The 23,011-nt window shown below is 35.7% G+C and overlaps 1 protein-coding gene across 6 annotated transcripts in view; it reads right to left on the reverse strand.

The window, feature by feature from the left end:
* Positions 1–23,011, reverse strand: part of plxnb2b (plexin b2b) — a 219,685-nt gene that overhangs the window by 72,972 nt on the left and 123,702 nt on the right. For 2 of the 6 annotated variants that reach the window (XM_048158979.1, XM_048158978.1), the window contains one exon: positions 8,830–8,902. The exons of the other annotated variants lie outside the window; for them this stretch is intronic. The gene's annotated coding sequence lies outside the window, so the exon portion shown is untranslated. The remainder of the gene's footprint in view (positions 1–8,829; positions 8,903–23,011) is intronic. 6 annotated transcript variants of the gene reach the window in all.

Raw genomic sequence — 23,011 nt, forward strand, 5'->3', positions numbered from 1 at the left:
ATAGACAGATAGATAGATAGATAGATAGATAGATAGATAGACAGACAGACGACAGATAGACAGACAGATAGATAGACAGAAAACTTCTCTGCCACAAAAATTGTCAAATGTTCTGCTACAAATAACAAGTAAAACTACCTTCAACTGAATTATTTTACCATTTTTACAACTTTACAAATTTTCATTTATCTGCAGTAGTGTAAAGTTTTGCAACAAACCATAGGATGAAAGAAAACTTTGCAGCGTGCTGCACGCCACTGATAAACATGACACACACTTCAGGCCGACAATACCCTTCATTTGAATCCAGCCCATGTCGTGTCCTGAACCCATTCACCCTCTCTCTCCTTCCCCATAATTACTAGCTCTACAACTTTCACCAATTAAGTTCATGTGCAGCTCACACACCTAAAGCAAACCCCTGACCACACACTCACGCACATTTACAAATGCATGCAAATGAAGATTAACGTTCGCGAGCGCTCGGGACCCGCACAGCGGTTTGGAGAGAGCAGCAGTTGATTAGCTCCGTCGAGACAGGCCTGACCTTTCCTTAAGATCAACATACATGCGTCTGCGCTTTCACAACATCCCTCTCCACGAAATGTCACCGCTGTAAACGAGCAGACACCCGCCAGTCCACTCGCCGGCCGTCCGGGTCCTTTCTGTCCCCTCAGCACTTCTGAAAGTCTCCGGCCGAAAAGCACAAACTCCAACAAAAGCGGCTCAAAACAAAGAGGTCAGATATAAAGCGCGGATGCTGCAACACCGCACGCTCTCCTACTATACTAAGGTGATTCTCGAGATTTTTTTCTGCACAGGCCAGCGATTCTCGCACACGTTTATCTCTCGCACACCTGGTTCAGGCCAGAGCAGGTGTCATAAGGACAGTGGCTACCGGTCACGCCTGACCCCTCCTGTCATCCCGTGCTCTAAAAATAGCGCTTCTGCTTCCCTCGGCAGCGCTATAAGTAGCTAGCGCGCATCCAAACAGACTGACATCTGATCCTTAATTATATTTCTCTCCTGCTTTGGTGCTGGTGGGATTCATATCACATTAGTTCTGCTTTAGCGGCTGTCCTCCCTCTCTCTGTCCATCTCTCTGTTGATCTAGTGGGCGATAGTGGCGAGTGACGCTCAGACGTGTCGGATAATTAGGTTCTAAAATCAGGGAGATGATCAGGGAACTGTCACTCACAGCAGGCGGCGGGCGGTCAGGAGCGACCCAGGCTAGCGTGGGCCAACCTCCATTCAGAGAGATGATTCTTTCAGTAATGCTTTAGAAATGTTTTTAAAAGGGTTGTATTGTACATCACAGCTTCTTGAATTCAAAAGAATAAATTGATGGCCGCTTTCATTACTACGTAATGATCTAGTTTTAACTCTCAAACTCTCACTCTCTTGTAGGATAAATTAAAATACCATCTCAATTTCACAGAATAATATTATTCATTTATCAAAACAAGCAATCTATCTATTTACAAAATAGGCTTTATGGTGAAATTAATGCGTATCTTTGAAAACAAGAGAATAACTTCTTATTAGATTGTTTATGCTTTTTATTTTTGTCTCCTTGGAATCAAGTGGTATGTGGACTACTGATAATAGGCAAAGGATATTTTTTGTTTGGAAAAATGATTGAATGATTAAAAATGCTGTATTATTCATGCCAGGCCAGTAGATGGCGATGTTGCATGACGTCACTGTTTTCACAACTTCACGTTTTTGTAGTTTAAACAAAGACGATAACTGTATCATTTTGAAAAACGTGCGCTTTGACAATTGTTTTTAAAAGTTTGCGTTTTTGGGCCCCCAAAACGCTGTTGTCGTGTAAATGAATGACCAAAATGAATAAAAAGTTTTCTGTTTTCAGTTGAAAATGGTGTTGTGTAAATGGCCCCTTAATGTAAACGAAAATGCCGACTTTTGTCCATTGCTCTTCTGTCCACGACTCTATTAGCACCGCAGTTCACTCCATCTCTCCCAGAAAAAGCACACAAATCAAGATTAAAGGATTAGTTCACTTTAAAATAAAATTTTCCTGATAATTTACTCACGTCATCCAAGATGTTCATGTCCTTCTTTCTTCAGTCGAAAAGAAATTAAGGTTTTTGATGAAAACATTCCAGGATTATTCTCCTTATAGTGGACTTCAATGCACTTTCGTATTCTTCAAAAAGCTTACGCTGTATGTCCTACGCCTTCCCTATTGAACTTACGGAACGAACACGGCGCCAGTTCCATTTTTTCCGTAAGTTGAATAGGGAAGGTGTAGGACATACGGCGTAAGCTTTTTGAAGAATCCGAAAGTGCGGTTTTGGCGGAACCACTTGGAAGGCGACCATTTGTTTATATAAAGTATATACATTTACATTTTTTTTTACATTTTTTTTTCCTTAGATAAGACCCTTATTCCTCGTCTGGTATCATTTAAAGCCCTTTGAAGCTGCACTGAAATTGTAATTTTGACCTTCAACCGTTTGGTGCCCATTGAAGTCCACTATATGGAGAATAATCCTAGAATGTTTTCATCAAAAACCTTAATTTCTTTTCAACCTGAAGAAAGAAAGACATGGACATCTTGGATGACATGGGGGTGAGTAAATTATCAGGAAAATTTTATTTGAAAGTGAACTAATCCTTTAATAAATATGCAACATGAAATCCACTTTCTTCACTGGGTTAAATATCACCGGAACATTGTTTGTCTGATGACCGTCAGAATGACAGTTGACAGATGTGAAGAACGTGATAACTTCTTGTTACGATGAACACAGCGGACATATTCACCTCAGAGAAGATGGTATGTGGATTGTATTTCATGTCCAGTTTTTGTAAATCTTGATTTCTCACAACTTGTTTGCTTTTTTCTGGGCGAGACGGAGTGAACCACAGCGCTAACAGAATCTCACGAAAGCACGTCGCGTAGCCGTTATTATTTAACGAATAATATTATTTATTCGTTAAATAATACATTAAATTTCATATCGTAAATCCCCAGAACACTTGTTATATACAGCATGTGTCACATGGGATCATTCTGTGATACGTTTAGTTTTTTTTTCACCCCTTAACTGTCACCGTCCCGCTAGCAGGCCGCTTGGCGCTGTTTTTATTTATTTATATCATATTTTAGTAATCATCATAAGTTAGGTATCATTCGAAAGCTTAAAGGTCCCGTTCTTCGTGATCCCATGTTTCAAACTTTAGTTAGTGTGTAATGTTGTTGTTAGAGTATAAATAAAATCTGTAAAATTTTAAAGCTCAAAGTTCAATGCCAAGCGAGATATTTTATTTAACAGAAGTCGCCTACATCGAACGGCCAGTTTAGACTACATCCCTCTACTTCCTTCTTTAATGACGTCACAGTTTTTTGACTAACCTCCGCCCACAGGAATACACAAAAAAGGGGGCGTGGTCTTGTTGCGCTCCCACGGAGAAGAGCAAGAGTTGCGTTTGTAGAGTGTGTTTGTCGCCATGTCGTCGAAACGCTGTTATTTTCATCCCGCAGTCCAATCACCTTTGTTTGACCTTCCCAGGGACGCTGTACTTAGAGATCAATGGTTACAATTTATGTTTAACTTGGTTCCCGAAAATTATAATCCACATGTAAAACTATGTGCAGCACATGTTTACAATAACACTGAGCGCGTGCATCTCCACGTTATGGTAAGAGGCGTGACCTTTCCGGGCAAGGTGCGCTAAACTGCTGTCGAATCACAACACAGGAACCGCTGGCACAATCAGAATTCGTTACGTATTTCTGAAGGAGGGACTTCATAGAACAAGGAAGTCATCAGCCCGTTTTTATGACAGTGGAAACAGCGGTATACAGATAAGTAAATTATGTGAAAAATACTGTGTTTTTTTACACGTGAAACATGAACACATGTTATATTGCACACTATAAACACAATCAAAGCTTCAAAAAATACACGAAAAACGGGACCTTTAACTTAGAATTCATCCTGTGAAAAACATTTCGAAATTGGACATTGCGTTACCACAGGGCCTGAAGTTAACATTTTTGACCTCCAGCCATTGCGGCAGGTGGATTTAAAAATTCACCTGCCACAGTAACTTTTTACCAGCCAGTTTTTTTTGTTTGTTTTGTTTTGTTTTTTTGCCTCATAAAGGTGAAAAATAGAAATCACACAAACATTGTTCTTTAACTTGTTAGAATACACATTTAAGTGCTGTCAAGTTATTAACGAAATCATTATAAGTAATAATAACTCTTAGACTATAATTTTTTTTAATCTTTTTAATTAATTGATTTGCTGTGTCTCACAGACATATTCATATGTCATAGTCATATATACTGACTGCTGCTAATCTGAGTCCACAAAAAAGGAGCAGATGCACTCCTCTTCCTCCACCAACGTAGTCAGAGAAGGGCCTCCGATCGCGTGAACATTCCGAAACAGGAGTCGCATCCTCTCAAACTGCGCTGCTTTCATGGACGTCCGTGCCTTGACCGCAGCGGTCTCCTCCGGAAGCGCAGTCTTTGCTATTTTGCAACTTATCGTGTGTAGTGGCTTTTTGATGACTCGTGGTCCTTAATTGCTTCTAATTTTAAGTTTTTAGTCCCGATTACAAAAGGATTTGACTTCGCTTTCTCTGAGCCATACATACGGCAGTCACTGCAGTACATTTCGTCTGTACTGCTGTCATAAATCAGCCACTCACGAACCTTGTCATTGTCGCCAATTGTCGCCAATTGTCGCCAATTGTCCACTTTGAATTAAAACGTTGACTTTTACTTTTCTTTGATTAATCCTCATCTTTTTGTTGGTTGTTCGTTTCAGCTGGCCTCTTTACCCCAGTAATGTGCCGCCACATTTTGAGCTAAAATCCAACGAAATGGCGGACTTTAAAAAAAAAACAACAGACGCAAAAAACAACAACTAATGAATCACTCAATTCTCATTGGCTACCCGCCAATGTGGCAGGTAGATTGACAGTTTTACCCGCCAATTGCAAAATTCACCCGCATTTGGCGCGTGGTCGGGTGTTAATTTCAGGCCCTGCGTTACCATGTAAACGGTACTTTAAATCCTTTTAGCGGGCTCCTCCCCCTAGTGGGCATTGTCATGTTTCATATTAAAAAAAATTATTTGACAAAATTTACTTTTTTAATCTTGACAAAACACATTTTGCCGGAAATGTCTGAATCTCAAGCTTCCATATTTGCCTTCCGTTTCGTGATTTTGGACAGAAATGTAATAATTTGTTACAGGAGAATGCATAAAAAAAAATTACAATGGAATGTAGATGACACCCGGTGGTTATTTTCGGTACAACGCCTAAACAAAATCTCATGGGAACTTCAATTTTTGTGATATCAACTTCAAATTTGGAACACAATGGCTTTGATTTTATATAAATTTTAGAGTAAAATAATTTTGTAAAATATACATATTTTATATAAAATTCAAGAAATAGTACAGTAAAGTTAAACTTCTGTAACTTTTTCATACTTTGAAGTGTTTTCACTTCAACAATCTGCTGAGTGTCTTCTTTAATTACAACGATTTAAGTTAAGCTGCATTTTCACATGTTCACTGCCATTACGGATGAGCAAAAAAAATTCTCATTTTGTGGTCAATGAAAGAAAGAAGAGCATACGGCATTAGAACAACACCAGAGAGAGTAAATGATTTTCATTTTAGGCTGAAATATCCCTTTAATGCAGTGGTTGAACTGAGGAGGTGTTTTACATTATTGAAACTCTAACTTTTACAGTCTTTCAAATCTCAAAGAGCAAGAAAAATCCTGTCTTTCATGATACGTCGGAAAAGGAGACTTAAGGATGTGATACAAACAGTCGAAGTTCACAACTAAAATAAAGCCGTCTGAGGCACCTGAGAACTCCCTTTATTGTGCTGGCATTGGTTTAAATAAGTGGTAGAATTTCCCACATGACTAAACAGCGACGCACTGCAGATATGATCACACACATACTCGTTATCCTTTCATATCTTGCCTATAAGGAAATGTTGTAGGGCTCAGACGGGTTTGGGCAACATCAAAGCCAGGCTTTAGCCGACACGCTACTGTTAAAATCTCTCTCGCCAGCTATCGACGCTCAACCTCGGCTCAGATAACTGTGCCGCCTGCCAGACGCTTGCTCTCGTTCCCGAGCATTTATCTCCACAGCCTTCTGCTGATAATTACAGCCACCCTGAGCACACAAACACGGCCGTGATTATCACCTGTGGCATCAGCGGCTCATCCAAGCTCGGGGTCTGTCCCCGGTCCGCTTCCAAAATCATCTCACAAGCACTCTAAGCTTCGGGGTGAGCGCCATGTCCGAGGCCAAGCTGCACAAACATTCATTTTCAATTTGGTGGAGAAGGTCCAAATGGAAACTGATGATTCAATCCCTGAATGGAGTTCTAGATGGAGTTGACTTGCTCTATCTGTGTGTCTTGCTCTACTAAGTAAAGCCAATTTCTCTGGAGTCATGAGGAGACGTCTGACTGACAGAGCAAACAGAGACGACATATGCGTCTAGGTGTTTTTCAACTTTGGATACAGGGTAAACAGATTCTTTTTAAAATATGAAGGTCAAAAACTTTTTACAGGCTTTCATCCTTTGGCAAAGAAGTGTCATATGTATAGGGTCCTATTATTTTATGCTTGTCTAGGACCCAGACAGACGAAAAAAATAAAATCATAAACATATGAACATTTTAAATCCAATTTCTTTTATAAAATTAAACAGTAAAAAGATTATATTAAATTAAAAATAGTAGTATTTTATATATACAGTACTGGTCAAAAGTTTGGAAACTTACATATTTTTAATATTTTTGAAAGAAGTCTCTTATGCTCATCAAGCCTGCATTTATTTAATCAAAAATACAGAAAAAAACAGAAATATTGTGAAATATTATTACAATTTAAAAATGTTTTTTTTTATTTGAATATACTTTAAAATACGGCTGTCAAAAGATTAATCACGATTAATCGCATACAAAATAAACTGTGTAATTATTATGTAGATATGAATACAAACACATTCATGTATATATTTGAGAAATATTTACAAGTATATGTATTCATTTACATTTTTATATAATTTATATTATATATAAATACAAATATTTTGTACATAAATAACATATTTCTCTTAAATATACACATTAATTTGTGTGTATTTATATATATACATAATTACACACAGTACTCACACATATATTATGCAAACTCAAACTTTTATTTTGTTTGCGATTAATCGCGATTAATCGTTTGACAGCCCTACTTTAAAATATAATTTATTTCTGTGATCAAAGCTGGATTTTCATCAGCCATTACTGCAGTCTTCAGTGTCACATGATCCTTCAAAAATCATGTAATTTTACAAATGCAATTTTTAAAAAGATTTTAAATAAAAAATATTATATTTAATATTAATAAAAAACTATATTTAACTGTTTCACTTGAAATTAAAATAGTATATTTAGTATAAAGAAATACTATATTTAATTGTTTAATTTAATAATTTAAATTTAATATTTAATTGAATTATATTTAATATAATTAAATAATACATGTAATTATCAGCACTTAGAATACATAAAACAAAAAAAAAAACATTTAAAATGTAATTTTCACAATACATAATTGAGATTTGGAAGAAAATAACACTGTTGGAAATGACATTTCAGAAAATAATAATAATAATAATAATAAATGTGTGTAATACATAATATTGTATAATTCACAAAATTACAGACTTCTCCTGTGATGCATGCATGTCAACTGTTTGACATTGTCAAAAGAAAAAAAAAAGTGTTTTAAGAGAGTTTACTTTCCAAAGGTCCACAGAGACAAATAGTTGAAGAAACACCTGTCTAAGAGTTTCCTCTGAAACGGCTCACATGAGACTCCTCACTAATGCTAAACGAAGCTCTATGCTAATGGAATCTCCCTTGGCATCTCTGCCACTTGTTTTAAACGTGACCGATAAACATTCAAACTCATCTTTCCACCGCCATCAATTAAACACAAGACAGTTTAGTTCAGCAGCAGGGAATAATTTTGGTTTGGATCCAGTGAGAACGTCCTGAAGTTTTCAAGGATGATGCATCATGTGGCAGATAGGGGGCATCGCTCTGACAATGTGATTGATGTCACGCCTACTGCTCTTTAAAGAATCAGTCACACAAAAATAAGTCTTTCATTTTCTCACCCTCTCGTCGTTACAAATACATCTGTTGTTGGTTTTGTCACTGAACAAAAAAATGGAATTTTTGAAGACATATTTAAGAGCTTTAGATCATTTTGAACAGCATAATTGAATGTGTTCATCATGCAAAGATTTTTAATGACTCTTTATATATGTGTGTGTGTACTGTGCATACACTGTATATATGTGTGTAAATATATATATATATATATATATATAAAACATAAAATGCATTTATATTATAATTAACATATTTAAAACACATTTAAAACATTTTTCTAATATTCTTATTATTAACTTATTTAGGTTATGCTTCAGCCATTTTAGTATTAATTTATTTTTAAATACTAAATAAAAATAATAAAATTATTTATTTATATAGGTGTTAAATATGTGTTTCTTTATACATTTATATATGTTATAGACATGTATTTGCTTTCCCCCACAGTTTTAATCATATTATCAGTAAATTTAGATACATGTAAAAATTTGTACCACAGACAAGTGTGGAATAACATGAGGGAAGGTGTGTAAATAATGACATGAATTTTTAATTTTGGGTGAACTGTTCCTTTAAGCAGGGAAAAATCAACCACAGATGTTAATAATCTCAAATAGAGTAGGAAGACACTTACTTCCAAGGCGAAAATTGCTTTAATTGATGCTTGACATAAGAGTGAGGTGTCTGTCTGTTCAACCTCCACGGCACTGAAAGAGAGAGAGAGAGAGAGAGAGAGAGAGAATGAGGTGTGTGCAACAAATTCAGATAAATCACACGGCTCCTATAATCTTCTCTCTCATTCAACTCGTCATTCTCTCTTCTACAGACCTGTTTAATCTGTAATGGAGCCTGGTTAGGGAGAGAATCAATGTAAGTACCCTTATTAGGGGATTTCAGAGGTGTAAATAAGTTAGAGCCTCTCAGCGAGGGCGGGGTGGAGGCCATGAAATCTTAATGTACTGTGGGGAGACGGCAGACGAGGTTTCTCCGGCAGGGGTTAGCATTTAGCATCACAGAAACACTTTCCTCTGTACTAAATGCACGCAGAGGCTATGCTTAAAAGTCTAGTCTCCGAGGACAAGAACGCTTCGAGGCAGGAATGATTGTGAAAGAATGTCTTGGAAAGAACATGAAGAATCATTTTCACACATGAATTGGAAATCATTAAAAGTCTTTGGGTTGTGCTGGAGCAGACTTTACAGAGAGCTCACCTCTTGCATTGTTAATACAAGATCTTGAGCAAAAATTGATGCACCTCTTGATGGAAATAAATGTTTTTAAATAAAAGTATTTATATATAAGAGTATGATTGCAGAAAAAATGTATATGTTTGTATTGAAAATTGATGGAGCAACAGATTTTGTGTGAAAATAAATCATAAAAGTGGTTAATTGTGTTTAAAAATCATTAAGAAGACCTTTGTCTGAAAATACAAACGTTAATTTAATCGATTCTCATTTGCTACTTAAATCAACAACATTTTAAAAAACATCAAATATTAGATCAAACTACCTCAGAATCAACTTTGACGTGATCGCGTCAAGGATCAGACAAATTTGCACATGCATCTTGAAAAGTGGATGTTTAGGAAAGTGCTGTGGCAAATTTTTGTGCCATCTAGAGGTTTAGAAGAAAATAAAATCAAAGGAGCCTTTTGCCCTGTGGCGACTTAAGCCCTGCTGTACCCTATATATATATATATATATATATATATATATATACACACTACCATTCAAAAGTTTGGAAATATTACTATTTTTAATGTTTCCGAAAGAAGTCTCTTCTACTCATCAAGCCTGCATTTATTTGATCAAAAATACAGAAAAAAACAGTAATATTGTAAAATATTTTTACAATTTAAAATAATGGTTTTCTATAATTTACTTTAAAATATAAGTTATGTCTGTGATGCAAATCATTAAATCCAGTCTTCAGTGTCACATGATCCTTCAGAAATCATTCTAATATGCTGATTTATTACAAACGTTGTGCTGCTTAACATTTTTTCTTTGATGAATAAAAAGTTAAAAAGAGCAGCATTTATTTAAATTCAATCTTTTGTAACAATATACACTACTATTCAAAAGTTTGAGGTCAGTATTTTTTTCTTTCTTTTTTTTTTGAAGAAATTAATACTTTTATTCAGCACGGATGTGTTAAATTGATAAAAAGTGATAGTAAAGATTTATATTGTTAGAAAATATTTCTATTTTGAATAAATGCTGTTCTCTTTGACTATTTATTCATCAATGAATCCTGAAAAAAGTATCACAGCTTCCAAAAAAATGTAAGCAACACAACTGTTTCCAACTTGATAATAACTGAGTATCATATCAGCATATTAGATTGATTTCTGAAGGATTTATATTTTAAAGTATATTAAAATAGAAAACCATTATTTTAAATTGTTTTTTCTGTGTATACACACACACACACACACACACACACACACACACACACACACACACACACACACACACACACACAGTATGTTACAGAAGTGAGTAGACCCCTCACATTTTTGTAAATATTTTATTATATCTTTTCATGTGACAACACTGAAGAAATGATGCTTTGCTACAATGCAAAGTAGTGTAAGTAGTGTAAATTTGCTGTCCCCTCAAAATAACTCAACACACAGCCGTTAATGTCTAAACCACTGGCCACAAAATTGAGTACACTCCTAGGTGAAAATGTCCAAATTGGGCCCAATTAGCCATTTTCTCTCCCAGTGTCATGTGACTCGTTAGTGTTACAAGGTCTCAGGTGTGAATGGGGAACAGGTGTGTTAAATTGGGTGTTATCGCTCTCACTCTCTCATACTGGTCACTGGAAGTTCAACATGGCACCTCATGGCAAAGAACACTCTGAGGATCTGAAAAAAAGAATTGTTGCTCTACATAAAGATGACGCAGGCTATAAGAAGATTGCCAAGACCCTGAAACTGAGCTGCAGCACGGTGGCCAAGACCATACAACGGTTTAACAGGACAGGTTCCACTCAGAACAGGCCTCGCCACGGTCGACCAAAGAAGTTGAGTACACGTGCTCAGCGTCATATCAAGAGGTTTACATTACACTACTTTACATTGTAGCAAAGTGTCATTTCTTCAGTGTTGTCACATGAAAAGATATAATAAAATATTTACAAAAATGTGAGGGGTGTACTCACTTCTGTGAGATACTGTGTGTATACAGTACAGTCCAAAAGTTTGGAACCACTAAGATTTTTAATGTTTTTAAAAGAAGTTTCGTCTGCTCACCAAGGCTACATTTATTTAATTAAAAATACAGTAAAAAACAGTAATATTGTGAAATATTATTACAATTTAAAATAACTCTGTACTATTTAAATATATTTGACAAAGTAATTTATTCCTGTGATGCAAAGCTGAATTTTCAGCATCATTACTCCAGTCTTCAGTGTCACATGATCCTTCAGAAATCATTCTAATATGCTGATTTGCTGCTCAATAAACATTTATGATTATTTTCAATGTTGAAAACAGTTGTGTACTTTTTTTTTCAGGATTCCTTGATGAATAGAAAGTTCAAAAGAACAGCATTTATCTGAAATACAAAGCTTCTGTAGCATTATACACTACCGTTCAAAAGTTTGGGGTCAGTAAGAATTTTTATTTTTATTTTTTTGAAAAGAAATTAAAGAAATGAATACTTTTATTCAGCAAGGATGCATTAAATCAATCAAAAGTGGCAGTAAAGACATTTATAATGTTACAAAAGATTAGATTTCAGATAAACACTGTTCTTTTGAACTTTCTATTCATCAAATAATCCTGAAAAAAAATATTGTACACAAATATTTTGTACAATTGTACACATTAAATGTTTCTTGAGCAGCAGATCAGCATATTAGAATGATTTCTGAAGGATCATGTGACACTGAAGACTGGAGTAATGATGCTGAAAATTCAGCTTTGCATCACAGGAATAAATTACTTTGTGAAATATATTCAAATAGAAAACAGTTATTTTAAATTGTAATAATATTTCACAATATTACTGTTTTTTACTGTATTTTTAATTAAATAAATGTAGCCTTGGTGAGCAGACGAAACTTCTTTTAAAAACATTAAAAATCTTAGTGGTTCCAAACTTTTGGACTGTACTGTGTATATATATATATTATGTTGAGAGATGTTAGTGAGAGAGTGATATGTTAGAGAGAGAGAGCTTAGCAAAATACTAATGCTAACATCAATTGTGAGCCTCCCATGTGTTATTTCCATGACAAACCAGTCCCTCCCTAGCCTCCAAATCAGTCACTTAAAAGGTAGCATTTCACATAGGAGGCAGTTGTCTATGTAGCTCACTAGGGTTTGAAACCCAGCCAGAGTGCTCCTTCCTTACAACAACGCTAAATTATTAAAAAGGATAAATGATCTTCGCAGGTGCTAAATTCGCTAATTGCTTTTCGTTAAATGTACTTGTTACTACTGCTGGTCACGCTACACCACTTTAATTATTCACACCAAAGCCTAATTAGTTGTATTCGTGCAACCAGAGGCGAACACAACCTCCATTAGAGCACAATCAAAGCTCAAACGCTTTGCTAGACGTGGGGGTTCTTGCAAGCTGCACGAGTCGCTATGTTGAGCCGCTAGCGTCACATGGTGTTTGGGCTACAACTTTGTCGGGATGTAATCAGCATGAGCAGAAAGCTTCAGCTCAAAGCTCAGATGAAATATAAGATCTAATTAAGAAGTGAGCAGAACTGCTGATGCAGGACAAGTTATAACCTTTCATATCCTGATGAATATGGATTTCAGGGCACGGAGGAGGCCAGCGTTGGATCAGCATACTTACGGAGAAGCCTTTATAAATATCAGCTGTGACCAGTGCACATGACCTCAGAACGCGAACCCTCGGTCCAAGGATGAATGAAGAAAATGAGGTGCTCGAGACAGTAGAATTTAATAAATGCGAGTGATTTAGTGTGCACATTCAACATGTGTGCGCCATACTGTTGCCTATGGAAACCACCTGAGAGCGCTGACACAATTGTGCCTCATTTATTGGATAACCATCTGCTCTGATATTCTAGAAGAGTTTGTGTATCCTACAAGAAATATCTGCAGAGAAATATCCTTTAGCATTCCAGCTGATACATAATAATACAAAATAATATAACATATATAATTAATGATATTAAATTACTATAATACACATATACACACACACACACACACATACACATATATATATATATATATATATATATATAGTAATTTAATATCATTAATTAAATTACTATATATATATATATATATATATATATATATATATATATATATATATAGTAATTTAATATCATTAATTAAATTACTATAATACACATATACACACACACACACACATACTTAAGGGTCAGAGCGTTGCTGGTTTCTGGTTTTTATACAATAATATTAAACAATAATATATATATATATATATATATATATATATATATATATATATATATATATTGTTTAATATTATTGTATAAAAACCAGAAACCAGCAACGCTCTGACCCTTAAGTATAATAAATATTGCTATGAATCATGGGTATTGTTCAATCCAGATGTTCTGATGCAGATGGATTAAGAGCTCTTCAAAAACCTAAATGTTTATCAGGTATTACAATGAGAAAAAGCCCAACAGGACGGCTGTTTGCTGTGCATCAAACTGATCTTTTCAGCACAAACCCATACAGTACAGTAAACTAAACCATATCTGAGTCAAGCACAATGTCCTGACAAAACAAGCCTAAACTGGCACGTCCTGCTGCAAAGCTTCCAATTATGGGGATGAAAAATGGCTGGCGCTGATTGTGCCGTGATCGATCGCAGACTATAAATCTTCTGACCTACATACAGCGATGTAATGGGGTTAAAAGATCCAGTTTCCCCCAACTTGACTTGATTCAACACTGAACCATTTCTTGAACAGTCATTACTTGGGTACAATAAAAAAATAATAATACAAAGACTAAACTTCATTTTTGCTGCAATACAAAAATGTCAAGGTATTAAGCCTTGTTTTTTCTTGTGTTAAGCCTAAATATAACAAAACTGAATGAGGTTTATGATTAAAACAAGAAATGTTGCCTAAAGGGTAAGAAAAAAAAAATTAATTCAAGATTTTTTTTTCTCAAAACTGCTTTTACACCAAACAAACAAACGAAACAGTCCACACCAAACACTAATATGAAAGAGCCCTCAAGGAATAATAAAAACCTGAAGAATATAGATTTGAGACTTGAAGGACGTGCATGCGACGACACATTCAGCTGACACACGTCAACAGTCTCCAGAGCCGGTAAACACAGCAGAAACTGAAAGCACCAAGGGTGAAGGCAAACAATTTTACCATTATTATTTATTTATTGTTAATTCAACTCTGCAAAAGCACCACTGCAAACCAGATAAGCAAGTTCCTCTGTGATCCAGACGCTTGGAGGCTTATCTCATTAACATTTGAGTTACGGTTAAAACCTCTCCAGAATTAAACTTCTAAAAACACCTGTTTCTGAACCTGTGACAAACACATTCAAACGCAAAGTGTTTCAAGTTTTTAGGGCAACAGAGACCCCCATGTTCAATCTCTCTCTTTTCTGCAATGGATCCCGCAACAAAAACAGCACAATTCTCCCCTGCTGTGTTTCCTCAAAGATAAAATGAGTGTTTATACCATCTCTGAATGTCATTATAAAGCCTGCGATACAATGGCAAATGCCGAGGGATTCTACACAAAAGTTGTAGAAGTTCTCTCAAAGATTTTCCTCCGTGCTTGGAGAAACCGTGGCATCGGGGACGGCATCATCTCCTGAGAAACCACTGTAGTCGCGCTGCCATTCAAAATTCATGCATGCAAAAGCGCATGGCACGCAGGGCCTGATTTATAGATGTTTAACTGCGGTTTTAGCATATGGAAATCAGAAAGATCCGTATAAAGGCGCAGGGCTCCCCCAGGAACGCGCCGGTTTTTCCTGTTTACTTTTCTCTAAAGATTCCTGGCTCCGACCCAGATAAACCGGATATCTTGTTCACCCCCATGACTGGCAGCCTGGGACAGAGGAAGCTGGGAATGGGTGCCAGCGTGGTTAAGAACAAAACAGAATGAGAGAAGACATCATACTGAAATTTCATCTCCACTATGACTTTTTGAGTAACGCGAGTTGAGTAACCAGATGACTTTTTCCAAGTAACGCGAGTTAACTAGATGAATTTTTGAGTAACGCGAGTTGAGTAACCAGATGATTTGATGACTTTTTCAAGTAACGCGAATTGAGTAACCAGATGACTTTTTCAAGTAACGCGAATTGAGTAACCAGATGACTTTTTTCGAGTAACACGAGTTGAGTAACCAGATGACTTTTTCAAGTAACGCGAGTTGAGTAACCAGATGACTTTTTCAAGTAACGCGAGTTGAGTAACCAGATGACTGTTTGAGTAACGCGAGTTGAGTAACCAGATTATTTTTTCAAGTAGCACGAGATGAGTAACCAGATGACTTTTTCAAGTAACACGAATTGAGTAACCAGATGACTTTTTCAAGTAATGCGAATTGAGTAACCAGATGACTGTTTGAGTAACACGAGTTGAGTAACCAGATGACTCTTTCAAGTAACGCAAATTGAGTAACCAGATGACTTTTTCAAGTAACGCGAGTTGAGTAACCAGATAACTTTTTCAAGTAACACGAGTTGAGTAACCAGATGACTTTTTCAAGTAACGCGAATTGAGTAACCAGATGACTGTTTGAGTAACGCGAGTTGAGTAACCAGATGACTTTTTCAAGTAACGCGAATTGAGTAACCAGATGACTTTTTCAAGTAACACGAGTTGAGTAACCAGATGACTTTTTGAGTAACGCGAGTTGAGTAACCGGAAGACTTTCGAGTAACAAGAGTTGAGTAACCAGATGACTTTTTGAGTAACGTGAGTTGAGTAACCAGATGATTTGATGACTTTCGAGTAATGAGAGTTGAGTAACCAGATGACTTTTTTCGAGTAACGTAAGTTGAGTAACCAGATGATTTGATGACTTTTTCCAAGTAACGCGAGTTGAGTAACCAGATGACTTTTTTCGAGTAACGCAAGTTGAGTAACCAGATGAATTGATGACTTTTTCAAGTAACGCAAGTAACCGATGACTTTTTCAAGTAACGCGAATTGAGTAACCAGATGACTTTTTTCGAGTAACGTGAGTTGAGTAACCAGATGGGTTACTTTTTCAAACAAGTAACGCTTTGTTACAAAGTAACAAGTTACTTTGTTTTCTCATTTATTGACAGCGAACAGTTACTTTATTTGCATGTTACGTTTACATTTATTTATTGTAGTGTTGTCAACTCACTTTGATACCAAGTCGACACTGAAATTTTAAAAATGTGACGCTTTGAGCACTCTGATTGGCCATTGTGTTCACGCACTCATCAGATGTCTGTGATTAAATAAACCACAATTTAATGTAACTTGCTAAAATTAAAAGAATTATGAAATAAAATACAAATATTTTTAGCTGAAATTAAAATTATTAAATACATTTTAAAAAAAGAATTAGTAAATGTTGCATAATTTTTTTTAGAGTAGTTTAAATTTATATATGTATATTTTTGAGCAAATGTTGCATATTTTTTTTGACGAAAAAAACGCAAAATTAACAAATTACAAAAAGAAATATTTTTGCTGAAATTAATGGAATTATGATTTTTTTTAATTGAAAAAAAAATGTAAATGTAAAATGCTTTTGCACAACATTTACTAAAAAAAAACACTATCATATTTATATATACATCAAATTTGAGTAAATGTTGTGCAAAGAAATGCACAAAATTTGCTCAAAAAATGCATATAGAATTTTACACAACACGAAAAACAATAACTGTTGCCTATATATCAGCCATTGAAAAGGTTCCCACAATTAAACACTATCAAAGCCAAAACACAGCATTTCAAATGTATGACAACCCAAAAAGTAAAACCTAAAAAGTAGTAAATCCTTATACATCTACTGTAAAAGTAATGTAGTTGCTTTTTGTAAGATTACCACAATAACAACACGCTACTTTTAAAAGTAAAATATGATCGCTCAGACAAACACGCAATACTAATGTCTGCGAAACTCCAAAAGAAACAGTGACAGAATCGCTCGATCCAGACACTGTACTACATCAAGAAAGGGTCTTTCCCTAGCCCTTAATGTAAAATAAACAGTGATTGCTGTGAAATGGAACTGCGTTCACAAGCACAACGCTTGTGCGGTCCACGTGAATGGTGCTAAAGAAAAGCAAGCAGCCAGCTTAGTGAAATTTTGTCTCAAAGATGCTTATGAAGCGTTCTAAAGGAGGCTGACAGCGGCAGATTTTAAATCCTCATCTCTCGGTGAGTGAAAAGGCTACATCTGGAGGGGGGAGCGGTTTATTTCTCCACGTAAAACGATGGCGACTGAGGAGGCTGGGGGGATTTGGAGGGCGGTAATCTCTACAATACCGAGTAATACTCATTAAACCAGGAGAATGAGTTAGGAAGGAGTGTTTGTGGAGGAGCGGGAGGCGGATCGTTCTGAACCTTGTGTGTTGCGGGAAGCTCTTTATCTGGACCGAATGAACGCATAAACTGTGCCGTCCATCTTTGCGAAAGGTTGAAACGTACGCTGCGTTTCTAAGTTCAGCGAGAGATTTTCCAGACGTTTTTAATGTTGGCGAATCAGAGCTCTGGGGTTCAGAGACAAACAGAGGGGCATGCAGGAGCTTTGATCATCTCACAGCTCTAAAACAAACAAACACTAAACAAAGAGTCACATCCCATAGAGAGCTAATGCATTAAAACAAAACTGTGGCCAAAAATGAGAGTATCTGCGTGTTTCGTTCACTTTGAGTATACCTACGGGAAAAAACAGGCTCTGCATATGGAACTGGGTCAAATGCAAAAAAAACCCAAAAAACCTTGAATTGAAAACTGAAACTTCTTACAAATATGCTACACAAATAAATAATTCTCAAAAACAGAATACAAGTCAACATGAAACGGCATTAACATACTATTTTACTTGCCTAATGTCACATATTTCCAGTAACACTGGAAAGTCAATAATTATTAAATGAAAAATTATTTCTAGTGACATCAAAAAGTCAATTATAATTTTATATATATATATATATATATATATATATATATATATATATATATATATATATATATATAGTAAATGTTGCATAAAGTTTTAAAAAATTGTATATTGTATATATACTAAAAAATGTAAGCATATATATATATATATTTGGTAAATGTTGCATAATGATTTGAGTAATTGTATATATTATTTGTATATATTGTGTATCTATATAAACAATGTTTATATGCATTTTAAGCAAATGTTGCATAAATTAAAAGAATCATGAATTAAATTTTCACATTTACTAAGTAAATAAAAATTATACTAACATTTAACAAAAAGAGTAAATGAGTAAGTGTTGCAGTAAACAGTAAACAGTCAATTTTAATTTCATGTTGACTAAAAAGAAATCATCACACATGAGTCTTTGTACAGTTCAATCATTCTCATAATCACCATTAATGTCTTTATTCCCACTATCATGTGATTCTCATCCCCCACACTGTCTTCTTCTTAATCCATTATTACACATGCTTTTGGTAATCACAGTTTTATTAAGGTTAAGCATTAAAATACAAACAGAAAGGCTCCTGTCCAATCATACGCTGCGGAGGAGCGGAGCTCATGCACTTCCTGTCGTTCTGCCGCCCACTAATCTGCTGTCATGTGTGCGGCTGCAAAACACGTTCCGCTGAATAAATCCACATTATTTCACCAGCAGATTTAGATTTGGAAAGATGCAGTGTTGCGCTTTGATATCTTAACCTCTCTTCAATATCTCAATTTGTTCTCAGAGACGCCAATGAGATAAAATAGAGAGCAAACAAGGGCTGCTTCTTCTCCTGATGTGCAAATGTTGAATGAGTTCATTCAGTGAAGTATTTGTTGATTCAAAATGATTCAATAAAAGGACCAGCTCAGAAGAGTCATTTGTTTGTGAATCAGACTGCATTGGATGTGCTGTATGTATTTGATTCATTAAAAAGAAACGAGTCAATTGTTCGTGAATCAGACTAAACCACTTGCGCTGTTCATAAGAGTCATTTGTTTATGAATCAAACTACACTGCTCATGCAGCTGCAAGGACAAATCAACAGAAAAACATGTTGTCTTGTCATTATTTTGTGGTACACAGCCTTTCAATTCAGACCACAAACTCGCATGACATATGACTTCTTTTGCCATGAGGATAGAGTAAAAATATCCATTGTTTAAATGAAGTTTGTGATTATTCAGAATAGAGTTTTTTTCCTCAGCAAAAATACATACAAATGATCAAATATATTCAGAAACCCAGAACATTTCCACAGACATCAGTGTGCTTGTTTTGCTCCCTCACAGTTATGAACAATCGCAGACTCTTTTCCCTCATAAGGAACACAGATAATCAGCGTGTAAGTGCAGCTCTTGAAGTCTGAAGAGTTTCCATCATTCAGACCAGCAGTGAGCTTTATTATCATTCTCTTCCATTAGGTGACTCATTTACTTTCCATGCATCTGAAACAAAGCTGCAACACAGTCCTCTCATATACATCTATCAGATGTTACCACTCAAAATAAAGAACAACATATTTATTTATGCATTTCAAATACAGAGTACAAGTCATACTATTTTATGATACTGTTATGAAGTGTTTCTGTCCATTTGAAGCTCAATTCACTTTCTATTATATGGAAAAGGGCAAGTTACCAGTGATGTGAATAACTGCGTTATAAATAAACAGCGTTACTTTTTCAGTAATGAGTAATCAAATGAATTACTTTTCCCCCGTTACAACGCCGTTACTGTTATCGACAAAAAAAAAAAATGCCGGTTTACTATAACTGAGCTCACTGAAGCGGTTTTCATCCAAGTAGGCTCTCTCTCAGCCATAGGACCTGCAAAGTTTTTTCTCTGGTGTCTGTGTTTGACTAGTAGTTGTTCATTTAAGCCATTAATTGACTAATCACATTTATATTCATTTGATTTCTTAAAGGAACACTCTACTTTTTTTGAAAATAGGCTCATTTTCCAACTCCCCTAGAGTTAAACAGTTGAGTTTTACCGTTTTCGAATCCATTCGGTACCACTTTTAGCATAGCTTAGCATAGTTCATTGAATCTGATTAGACCGTTAGCATCTCACTCAAAAATGAACAAAGAGTTTCAATATTTTTCCTATTTAAAACTTGACTCTTCTGTAGTTACATCGTGTAACTACAGGGACACAATAATCAAGGATCTTTGCACCCATGGTACGGCAGCAAAGTTCCTTGATTATTACGCCAGAACGAGAGAATAGTTCCTAGTCATATCTGTCTAGAAAATCGCAACTTTTCATTTTCCGTCGGTCTTAGTACATGATGTAACTACAGAAGAGTCCAGTTTTAAATAGGAAAAATATGGAAACTCTTTGGTCATTTTTGAGCGAGATGCTAACGGTCTAATCAGACTCAATGAACTATGCTAAGCTATGCTAAAAGTGGTACCGCCAGACCCGGAGATCGGCTGAATGGATTCGAAAACTGTAAAACTCAACTGTTTAACTCTAGGGGAGTTATAAAATGAGCCTATTTTCAAAAAAAGTGGAGTGTTCCTTTAAATACTGGAGAGAATAAACCATAATAATGAGCGTTTACGTAATATAGGCTATATAGCGCACGCATAAAGCTTGCCATAAAGAATCAGCAAAAGTAATGATTATGAATGTGACAAAAACAGTATGGAGACCTTTTAATTGTTTATTAATAAACTAATGTTTTCTGAATCCGTGTCGGCTGCAAAGATGAAGTTGACATTGCTGACTCTCATCATATCCGTGGACGCGCTTAGAGAGAAAATGCACATTTCAGAGCAGCCTATTTCTTTTCGTTTTGAATTATTTAGTTTAAAAGTAGACATTTCAAGCTTTCTATAGATATATTTCTCATGTCTGTGAGGCAAGCAGCCGCTGAGTTTCGGTTCATTTAGCTTATAAGACGCGCTCCAGTTCACGTGCAAGTGATCACGCCAGCGCCACGATTATATTGTCATGATTATATTTTCTGTTATATTTGCTTCTTATTTATTAAATCCAGGCAATTGGTTGATGAAACATTGATTAAAATTAAGATACAATTTTTACAAAATGAAATTCACTTTAAAGAAAGGCTTTCTACAAAACAAAACTTAATGAAGTGGTCAAAATCATGTCTGACCCACTCCATGTCTACCGATATATTGCACATCTTATGATGTATCCTATCTTACTCATGCTGTTCACTTTTCATAATCAAATAGATGAATTTAAAACATAACATTAAACAAATAATAATTTATTTTTAGACATATTTAATATTGGAGGCATACAAGTTAATTGACATATTTGATTTTTTAGTAATTAGTTACTTTTATAATGATGTAACTAAGTTACTATTTGTGAGAAGTAACTAGTAACTATAACTAATTACTTTTTTTTTTTTTAAGTAATGTGCCCAACACTGCAAGTTACACACCAAATTTTGAAGTTTAAGGTTAGAAGTCTAAACAAAGGCCTGGTTTAAAGTTTCCTAAGATTTTATTTTAAGAGATGTGAGGTGTAAAAGCCAATGCAGCAGCAAATCATTTGAAAGTGACCGAAATGTTTAGAAGAACAGCTCTGTAAGGGTCACTAACCCCTAAACAGCAAAACTCTCCATCCAGACTCTAAAGTCTCCATAAACCGATTCAGTGCCTCCGCTATCTGTTCCACTACCCCTGATAAAACCACTATTTTTCCACCTGAGTGATCCGATCGCAGACCGGCCCGGCTCCAGAGACGTCAATCCTGGTGTAAGAAGCTCTCGCCACCAACCTCGACACCTCCACAGCTTCAGCACCCACTGTGAGAAACGCACACGTTAGCGGGCAACGTTCCCTATTCAAATTCAGCTCGGTGCTCAATCACCCCGTCTAACATCTGAACTCCCCTGTTTTCTCTGTAGAGACGCCGCGGGAGCGAGCGCGTGTGTTTCTGACAGCGCAGACGACAGCTCTACTTCAACAGGGAGCTGAACTCATCCTTTCGAGGGAAGAGCGTGAGTCTCTGGAGGAGCAGCGCATCAATTTCCTGTCAGAGATGCCTGTGGGCTGCCGTCGTGGAGGCGTTGCGAGAGATAATGCAAGACAAGCAACTTATAGCGGCCTCTTCCAAGCCTGCAGCGCACAAACAAGAGATGAGAAGCTGTACTGAGGGCTCTATCGAGACCGCCATCACTTCCTGTGTCTACTTACAGCAGGCAAGGGTGCTGCCACAAAACATGTGTCCAGCCTGGTGCAATAGAGTTTTTTTCCACTTATAATGTCAGACAAGTGTTCAGTTATAATCAGTTATAATTCAGAATCAAGATGCGTTTTTTGTTGTTGTTGTTGTTGATGGCGAAAGTTTAATGTAATGGAATTTTATAGATTTTTTTTATGCACTGAATTTCTTTATATATATTATATATATATATATATATATATATATATTTTTTTTTTTAAGTGTATTAATTAATTTTGAAGTTTTATTAAAGATTAACAATGAGATTATGTGTTTTTTTTTGTTTTTTTTCTTCAATTAACACTGCCTTTGTCATTTTTTACAATATGGACAAAATTTGTCATCAAAAAAGTCATTCGGTTTAACCAAAATTTTGGTTTTACCGAATGACGATATTGACGATAAGCTAGCTAGAAAAAAGACAGTCAAACATTTTATA

The sequence above is a fragment of the Megalobrama amblycephala genome, linkage group LG15 (assembly GCF_018812025.1).
Source record: "Megalobrama amblycephala isolate DHTTF-2021 linkage group LG15, ASM1881202v1, whole genome shotgun sequence".
Lineage (NCBI taxonomy): Eukaryota > Metazoa > Chordata > Actinopteri > Cypriniformes > Xenocyprididae > Megalobrama > Megalobrama amblycephala.